The sequence below is a fragment of the Heterocephalus glaber genome, unplaced genomic scaffold, assembly GCF_053883595.1.
Source record: "Heterocephalus glaber isolate CG9 unplaced genomic scaffold, H.glaber_assembly_v1.0 deba00001060, whole genome shotgun sequence".
Classification (NCBI taxonomy): Eukaryota; Metazoa; Chordata; class Mammalia; order Rodentia; family Bathyergidae; genus Heterocephalus; species Heterocephalus glaber.
This window is the reverse complement of record NW_028258185.1, coordinates 2,612,873-2,623,290: the sequence shown is the minus strand read 5'-3', so window position 1 is coordinate 2,623,290 and position 10,418 is coordinate 2,612,873. Positions and strand designations below refer to the sequence as shown.

At 36.9% G+C, this 10,418-nt stretch overlaps 1 pseudogene; it reads right to left on the bottom strand.

Moving 5' to 3' along the window:
- Positions 1 to 9,270: 9,270 nt before the first annotated feature.
- LOC147828501 (olfactory receptor 7G2-like) lies at positions 9,271 to 10,169 on the bottom strand (annotated as a pseudogene).
- Positions 10,170 to 10,418: the final 249 nt, after the last annotated feature.

Sequence of the window (10,418 nt, the reverse complement as noted above, 5' to 3'; positions counted from 1 at the left end):
AAAAAAATCTACACATAGGCATATAATTGTTAAGATTCCAGAAACACAACAGAAGAACAAAGTTCTCCAAGCAGTTAGAGGAAAGAAACAATTCACATACAAAGGAAAGCCCATCAGAATCACAGGAGACTTCTCAACACAAACCATCAAGGCAAGAAGAGCTTGGAGTGACATATTCCAAGCCATAAAAGAAAACAGCCCCCAACCCAGATTGCTGTGCCCTGCAAAACTATCTTTCAAAATGGATGGGCAAATAAGGTACTTTCATGACAAAGAGCACCTTAGGAACTTAATGAATACCAAACCAGCACTCCAAAGAACTTTGCACAATATCCTAGGATCAGACATTGAGGACCACAAACCCAGGAAGCAAAGCAGAATGAACTCATCTGGCATGACAAGAAACTAAATGTAAAGGGGGAGAACCCAACAAAAAGAAAAAGTCATGGCAATGACAAGTCAATACGTTTCAGTTATAACCATCAACGTTAATGGTCTCAATTCACCAATCAAAAGAAATAGACAGGCAGAATGGGTCAAGAAGCAAAATCCAACAATATGCTGTATACAAGAAACACACTTAATTCAAAAGGAAACTCATAGACTGAAAGTTAAAGGGTGGAAAACAATACTCCATGAGATGGGAACCCCCCAAAAATCAGGAGTAGCCATCATCTTTGCAGATCAATTAGATTTCAAACCAACACTGATTAAGGGAGATGAAGAAGGACACTACATCCTTGCAAAGGGAAAAATCCAAGAGGAAGAGATGATAATCATAAATATCTATGCACCAAACACTAGTGCACGCAACTATATAAAACAAATACTAAGGGACATGAAAAGTCATATATGCACTAATACAATTGTAGTGTGGGACCTCAACATCCCACTGTCACAAATAAATAGATCAACTAGACTAAAAATAAAAACTAAAACTAAAAAGAAGTAATGAAATACTAGAACTCAACAAATGAACTTAACAGAACAAATGAATTTAACAGAAGTTTACAAAGTCTTCCACTACGCAAAATCAGAATACACATTCTCAGCTGCACATGGGTCATTCTCCAAAATACACCACATACTCACACATAGAACATGTTTAAGTAACTGCAAAGGAATTAAAGTTATCCCCTGTATATTATCAGACCATAGTGTGATGAAAATGGAGTTCCATAGCAAAAGAAACTGGAAAAATTTCATAAACACGTGGAAAGTGAACAACACACTTCGGAATAACCAATGGGTCACAGAGGAAATTAAAGAAGAAATCAGACATTTCCTTCAATTAAATGACAATGACAATACAACATATCGGAATCTATGGGACACAATGAATGCAGTCTTACGAGGGAAATTCATAGCAGTGAACATGCATATTAGGAAAACAGAACGAGCCCAGTTAAACAACCTGATGGTGAATCTCAAGCTTCTAGAAAAAGAAGAACAGGACAACCCCAAAGCTCATACAAGGGAGGAAATTATAAAGATCAGAGGAGAAATCAATGCAATGGAGACTAAGAGAATGATACAAAAAATCAATGAAGTCAAGAGTTGGTTCTTTGAAAGAATCAAAAAAATTGACAAATTCTCAGCCAACCTTGTCAGAAAAAGGAAAGAAAAGGCCCAAATCCAAGCAATTAGGAATGAAAAGGGTGAAACTACAACAGACCCAGCAGAAATCGAGAGGATCATCAACACCTACTTCCAGAACCTATACGCCAATAAGATGGACAACACAGAAGAAATGGACAGATTCCTAGATACATATGAATTACCAAAGTTGAACGAAGAAGACTTAAAAATTCTGAACAACCAAATATCAACCAATGAAATTGAAAATGTAATTAAAAACTTATCAACTAAGAAAAGCCCAGGCCCTGATGGCTGAACTGCTGAATTCTACAAGACATTTAGAGAGGTAATGCTGCCAATACTGTTTAATCTCTTCAATGAAATTGAAAGGGAAGCAATACTCCCAAATTCATTCCTGGAAGCAAGCATCACCTTGATCCCCAAAGCAGAGAAAGACCCAACTGAAAAAGAGAACTATAGGCCAATCTCACTAATGAACATAGATGCAAAAATCCTTAATAAGATACTGGCAAACAGAATGCAGAAGATCATCAAGAAGATCATACACCCTGATCAAGTGGGATTCATCCCAGGGATTCAGGGATGGTTTAAAATATCCAAATCAATCAATGTAATACACTATATCAATAGAGCCAAGGACAAAAACCATATGATTATGTCCATAGATGCAGAAAAAGCATTTCACAAAATCCAACATGCATTTATGATGAAAACCCTACGAAAAATTGGAATAGTCTCTATCTCAAACTGATAGAAGCCATCTATGAAAAACCAACAGCCAATATCATACTAAATGGTCTAAAACTGAAATCCTTCACACTAAAATCAGGAACAAGACAAGGACATCCACTATCACCACTCTTGTTCAATATAGTTCTGGAAACATTAGCCATGACAATTAGACAAGAGAAAGAAATAAAAGGAATAAAGATAGGTAATGAAGAACTCAAATTGTCATTATTTGCAGATGACATGATACTCTATATAGAAGACCCCAAGAACTCCACCAAAAGTCTTCTAGACTTAATAACCAAATTCAGTCAAGTACCTGGTTACAAGATCAACACATAAAAATCAATAGCTTTCCTCTACCTGAATGACAGACTCACTGAGAGAGAAATAGGGCAAATAATTCCTTTCACAATAGCATCCAAAAAACTGAAATACCTAGGAATCAACCTAATGAAAGAAATCAAAGACCTCTTCTGTGAAAACTATGGCACTCTGAAAAGAGAGATTGAAGAGGGTATCAGAAAATGGACAGACATCCCCTGCTCCTGGGTAGGAAGGATTAATAGAGTGAAAATGGCCATACTTCCAAAACTGCTATATAGATTTCATGCAATTCCAATTGAGATCCCAGCAGCATACTTCACGGACCTTGAGAACACAATCCAAAAATTCATTTGGAATAAGAGACCCAGAATATCAAAAGCAATTCTAGGTAACAGAGACATGGCAGGGGGTATCACAATCCCCAACCTGCAACTATACTACAAAGCTACTGTGATAAAAACAGCATGGTACTTGCAAAGAAACAGACCTGAGGACCACTGGAACAGATTAGAAGATGCAGAAACAATGCCAGACATAGTCAACCATCTCATCTTCAAAAAAGGAGCCAAACACCCTCACTGGAGGAGGAAAGATAACCTCTTTAATAAATGGTGCTGCAAAAATTTTGCTTCAACTTGCCAAAGATTAAAACTAGACCTATATCTCTCACTATGCACTCAACTAAAATCAAAATGGATTAAAGATCTAAATATTAAAATAGAATCTCTGAACCAGTTGGAACAGAGGTTAGGTAGAACCCTTGAAGACATCAGTATAGGAAAAGATTTTATGAACAAAACCTCAGTTGCCCGTGAACTAGCACAAACTATCAACCAGTGGGATCTCTTCTCATTAAAACGCTTCTGCACAGCAAGAGAAACCACCAGCAGTGTGAAGAGACAACCCACAATGTGGGAAAAAATCTTCACCTGCTCTTCCTCAGACAAAGGTCTACTATCTCATATCTATAAAGAACTTATAAAGATGAGACCTCCCAAATTTAAAGACCCAATCCAAAAATGGGCAACTGAAATGAACAGATATTTCTCAGACAAAGAAGTAGAAATAGCAAATAAATACATGAAAAAATGTTCAACATCACTGGCCATTTCAGAGATGCAAATGAAAACAATGCTGAGATTCCACTTCACTCCAGAAAAGAATGGGTGCTATAATGAAATCAACCAATAACAAATGTTGGTGGGTGTGTGGGGAAAGAGGTACCCTGCTCCACTGCTGATGGGAATGTAGATTGGTGCAAGCACTGTGGAAATCAGTATGGAGATACCTCAAAGAACTAGGACTGGAAGTCCCATTTGACCCTGCTATTCCACTGCTGGGGATCTTCCCCAAAGAATTAAAAGAATCATACCACAGTGATATATGTGCGCCCATGTTCATAACAGCATGGTTTGTAATAGCTAAAACTTGGAAACAGCCCAAATGCCCATCAACTGGAGACTGGATCAAGAAATGTGTTTTTTTATATAAAATGGAGTGCTACTCAGCCATAAAAAATGAGAAATTAGAGACATTTATAGCTAAGTGGATGCACACTGAGGCAATACTCTTAAGTGAAATAAATGGGACACACATGTATAAATATCGAATAATTTCTCTTGTGTGAGAAACTGAAAGTGTAAATAAGGACTAAATGTGTTATAGGTAATGTGAAATAGGAAGAAAAGGGACAAAGGGAAAGGAAGTGGGAGGGCTAGGGGAAAGGAAAGAAGGGTGTGGCATTAATATGAGAAAATGGAAAAATAGGAGCAAAATCTTTGTAAATAGGGAGGACTGGAGGGGTTGAAGGGAGGGCTGGGCAAGGGTGAAAAATAAGAACCAAGAGAGACTATGCAAAGGTGCAAATTTCCAATGATGAATGTCATTATATTGTATACCTAAAATATACCAATGATTAGAATGAATAAACAATAATGTAAAATAGGAAGAAAAGGTCCAAATGTGTAGGGGTAGTGGGAGGGGCAGGGGAAAGGAAAGAAAGGAAAGCAAAAATGCTGAGAAATGGAAAAAATGGAAATAAAGTCTTTGTAAATAGGGAAGGGTGGAGGGCGTGAAGGGAGGGCTAGGAATGGGGAAAAAATAAGAACTGAGATACATTATGTAAAGGTACAATTCCCAATGAGAAATGTAATTGTGTTGTATACCTACAATGTACCAATAAAAGAATTTAATAAAAAACCCCTAATAATTCAACTAGACAAAAAATGAACAACAAAATATGAAAAACAATCAAACTCTTGAACAAATGAATTAACAGTTGTTTACAGAGTGTTCCACTCCACAAAATCAGAATACACATTTTTTTGAATGTGCGTGGTTTGTTCTCTAAAATAAACCACATAATTGCTCATACAACATGTATAAGTAAGTTCAAAGGAATTAGAGTTATCTCCTGTATATTATCAGAGCATAGTGTGATGAAATTGGAGATCAATACCAAAAAAAAACTGCAAGAATTTCATAAAAATTTGGAAATTGAACAACAAACTACTGAATAACCCATGGGTCACAGAGAAAATTGAAGAAAATATCAGACAGTTTATACAATTAAAAGACAATGTCAATGCAATGTATCAGAATCTATGGGAGACAATGAAGGCAGCCTAACAAGGGAAATTCATAGCAGTGAATATTCATATTAGGAAAACAAAGTGAGCTCAAATAAACAACGTGCTGCTGAACTTCAAGCTTCTAGAAAAAAGAAGTGCAGGATAAACCTTATTATAAAGATTACAGCAGAAATCAATGCAATGGAGACTAAGAGAATGATACAAAAAATCAATGAAGCTGAGTTTTTTCTTGAAAAAAATAAACAAAATTGGCAAACACTTAGCCAGCCTTATGAAAAAAATGGAAAGAAAAGACTAGAATCCATACAATTAGGAATGAAAGGTTGACACTAGATTGGAAGCAGCAGAAATACAGAGGATCCTAATTACTCCTTCAAGAACTTATACACCAGTAAGATGGAAAACAGAGAAGAAATGGACAGAGTCCTAGATATGTTAAAGGGCCAATGTTGAATGAAGAAGACCTAAAAATTCCAAACAACCCAATGTCAATGAGCAAAATTGAAAACATAATTAAAAACTTACCAAGTAAGTAAATCCCTGGCCCTGATGGCTTCACTGCAGAATTCTGGAAGGTATTTAAAGAACTATTGCCTCTACTGTTTAAACTTTTCAGTGAAATTGAAAGGGAAGAAATACTCCCAAATTCATTCCTGGATGGAAGCATCACCTTGATCCCAAAAGCAGAGAAAAACCCAACTGAAAAAGAGAACTATAGGCCTATCTCACTAATGAACATAGGTGCAAAAATCCTTAACAAGATACTGGAAAATAGAATGGAGAAGATCAAGAAGATATACACCCTGACTAAGTGGGATTCATCCCAGTGATGCAGGGATGGTTAAACCTATACAAATCAATATACGTAATACACTATATCAATAGAGCCAAGGGCAGAATCCATTTGATCATCTCAATAGATGCAGAAAAAGCATTCAACAAAATCCAACATGCATTCATGATAAAAAATAAAAACCCTACAAAAAGTTAGAATAGACAGTCTCTACCTCAATCTGACAAAAGCCATCTATAAAAACCAATAGCCAATATCATGCTAAATGGCCAAAAATTGAAATCCTTCACACTAAATTCATGAACAAGACAAGGATGTCCGCTATTACCACTCCTATTCATAATTGTTTTGGAAACATTACCCATAGCAATTAGACAAAAGAAAGAAATCAAAGAGTAAAGATAAGAAACAAGTAATTAAATTGTCATTACTTGCAGAGGACATGATCCTCTATATAGAAGACCCTAGAAACTCCACCAAAATTCTTTTAGACTTTATAATGAAATTCAGTACAGTAGCTGGATAGAAGGTTAACACACAAAAATCAATAGCTTTCAGGTACACCAACAACAGACTCACTGAAAGAGGAACTGGAAAAATAACTTCCTTCACAATAGCATCCAAAAAATTAAAATACCTATGAATCAACCTAACAAAAGAAATAAAAGACCTCTACTATGAAAATTATAGCACTCCAAAAAAAAGAGATCAAAGAGGATTTCAGAAAATGGAAGGACATCCCTTGCTCCTGGGTAGGAAGAACAAATTTATTGAAAATGGCCATAATTCTAAAACTGTTATATAGATTCAATGCCATCCCAATTGAAAATCCAACCACATACTTCACAGAACTTGAGAAAACACTTCAAAAATTCAGTTGGAACAAGAAGAAACCTAGAAAAACAAAAGCAATTCTAGGCAACAAAGAAAAGGAAGTAGGTATCACAATCCCCAACTTGAAACTATACTACAAAGCTACTGTGAGAAAACAGCATGGTACTGACAAAGAAACAGACCCAAGGACCAGTGGAACAGTCTAGAAGATGAAGTAACAACTCCAGACACACTCAGCCACCTAATCTTTGACAAAGGATCCAAACAGCCTCACTGGAGGAAAGATAGCCACTTTAATACATGCTACTGGAAAAAGTGGGTTTCAACTTGCCAAAGATTAAAACTAGATATATATCTCTCACCATCCACTAAACTAAAATTTAAATGGATTAAAGATCTAAATATTAAAAAAGAAACACTAAACCAGCTGGAAGAGAGGTTAGTTAGAACCTTTGAAGACACTGGCATAGGAAAAGACTTCATGAACAAAACCTCAGTTGCCTGTGATCTAGCACAATCAATAAACAAGTGGGATGTCTTCTTATTAAAAAGTTTATACACAGCAAGAGAAACCACCAACAGTGTTAAGAGACAATCCACAATGTGGGAAAAAATTTTCACCTGATGTTCCTCAGACAAAGGTCTACTATCTAGAATTTATAAAGAACTTTAAAAAAATCAGACCTCCCAAATTTAAAGACTCAATCCAAAAATTGGCAACTGAAATGAACAGACATTTCTCAAAGAAGTACAAATAGCAAATAAACATGAAAAAACATTCAACATAACTGGTCATCTGAGAAATGCAAATGAAAACAACGCTGAGATTCCACCTCACCCCAGCAAAAGTGGCTGCTATCATGAAATCAACCAATAACAAATTCTGGTGGGGCTGTGGGGAAAGAGGAACACTGCTCCACTGCTGATGGAAGTGTAGACTGGTCCAATGACTGAGGAAATCAGTATGGAGATACCTCAAAAAACTAGGATTACAGGTCCCATGTGACTCAGCTATTCCCCTGCTGGGTATCTTCCCAAAAGAATTAAAAGTATCATACCACAGGGATTTATGTGCACCCATGTTTATACTGGCAGAGTTTGTAATGTTGAAAACTTGGAAACAGCCCATTTTCCCATCAACTGAGGACTAGATAAAGAAAATGTGCTTTTTAAAAAAATAAAATGGAGTTCTATTCAGCCATAAAAATGTAGAAATTAGAGTCATTTATAGCTAAATGTATGCCCACTGGGGCAATATTCTTAAGTGAAATAAATAGGGAACATGTGTAAACACCAAATAATTTCTTTGGTATGAGAAATTGAACTTGTAAAACAGGATCAAAAGGTATTTCCATGTCTTTTCAATTTTTGTCTGGCTTTTAAAGAAACGTGTAGTTACAGATAACAGCCTTTGAAATCAGTAAAAGAGTTTCCTCCCTGTCAAATCCCCTTTTCTAAAGCAAGTAACATTCACACATTTTTATACAAGTTAACCACAATTTAATGGGACAGCATGTGGACATATTTGGAAGGTCAACATTCAATCCATTAGAGAGATTCAGTTTGGCTGATCCATGAAAGTTACTTATCATTTGACCCAAAGCAGGGCCGTCATTTTCTGTCCAAGGCATCATGTTCAGATACAGCACCTGATTTTGCTGCTATTACCAAGTGCAGTGGGTGGAAAATGGTCCTAGGAGGAGGTCACTTCATGGAGGACTGACTGATGGGAAACCTAATTAGTTCTGATACTTTTTCCTCAGACGTTCTTTTAAAAAGGTAAGTTTTTTGTCGTTAGAATGTAAAAATGTTAGTTTTCTTCTGTTCTAGGGCTGAAAAAAACTTAATTAATGCATTTTCAACTACCATCTCAAATCATCTCCAGTCATCTCAAGTCACTGAAACCATCTATTTTTTGCCAATTTTATAGATGAGGACCCTGAATATGGTTGATGCTACTATTCCCACAGAAATACAGAGTCAGCCACTAACAACCCTAAGTGCTTCACAAGCTATAAATGTCTCACCACTTGTCTCACAGTAGGACTAACAGTGGGCTATAATTAACAGGTTGGAGCTATAATCAGGTGGAAGCTATACTCTAGATATCATCACAGATTTGCTTCAGCATTTTCCTGGCCCTGCATACTATTTCCAATTTTCTTTTTTCTAAGAGTTTTCCACAACAAAATTTGCTAAAACTAGAACCCCATTTTCAGGTTCTACTTCTGTGATTGTATTTGGAGAATTGAAATAATTTTTTATACAGACAGACATAAAACATGGTGAGGTTTCAAATCAGCCATATGTGAAGCATTCTGGGTCACCAGAAATCTTGTCCTTGTGAATTACTCTAGAAACCCAAGTCCAAGGCAAATGAATATCATAGAAGAGAAGCTATCCTAGTGATGAGTCTCCTCGAGCCTTCATGTCTTTGTTCCTCAAGCTATAGATAAAGGGGCTCAGCATTTGAGGAAACACAGAATATATCACTGAAGCCACTGCAGTCTTCCTGGGTGAGTCAGTCACTGTAGAGGTAATGTACAGCCCCCAAACTGTCCCATAAAACAAAGAGACACCAGACAGGTAAGAGCCACAGGTCCTGATGATGACCTCCTCAAAACAGAGATCACTATTTGAATATAAGAATATATACTTCCAGAGAGTAGAATACCAGCACATATGCAACATGAAATGTACAACAAAATGTTATCAATGACAGTATGAGAACAGGCCAGCGTGATGACCTGAGCAAGTTCACAAAAAACGTGTGGGATCTCCAATTCTGTGAAGAAAGAGAGATTCAGCACCAGCAGAGTGTGCAGCACAGAGTCTGCCATGCTAATTAACAAGGAGACCAGAACAAGCAAAACACAGTAGTGGGGGTTCATGATGACTGTTTACCTTAGCAGATGGCAAATGGCTGCATAGTGGTCATAGGCCATTACTGCAAGGAGAATGCTTTCTAAGAATGCAAAAACTGGGACAAAATCAGCCTGAGTGAAGCAGCCTGTGTAAGTGATGCTCTGCTTCTGTGTTTGAGTGTTCACCAGCATCTTTGGGATCCTGCTTGTGCTGGAACAGATGTCATTAAAAGACAGAACAGAGAGGAAAAAGTCTATGCAGGTGTGTGGGTGGGACTCAGAGCTGACAAACAAGATGACGAGCAGGTTCCCCAAAATGGTGACCAAGTATATGGCTAGGAAGAGGCTTAAAATGAGGGGCTGCAGTTTGGGATCATCTGTCAGCTCCAGGAAATTGAATTCTGAGAGAGCTGTTTGATTTGCAGCTTCCATGTTGGTGATGAATCTGCTGGAAATTACAGGTAAATGGAGAGTATATGCATGGCCAGCAGCAGCCACATTTGGAAAGTCATTATAAAATCAGTCTGTGCTAACCATGATCTTTGGAATTGTAGCTTTCAGAACTGTGAAATAGTGAATTTCTGTTGTCAAGCTACCCTAACTATACTCCTTTTTTATATCAGGCCTAGGCACTTACACCCTAAACAAACATAGTCAACAACACCAAAACAAAAATTAAAT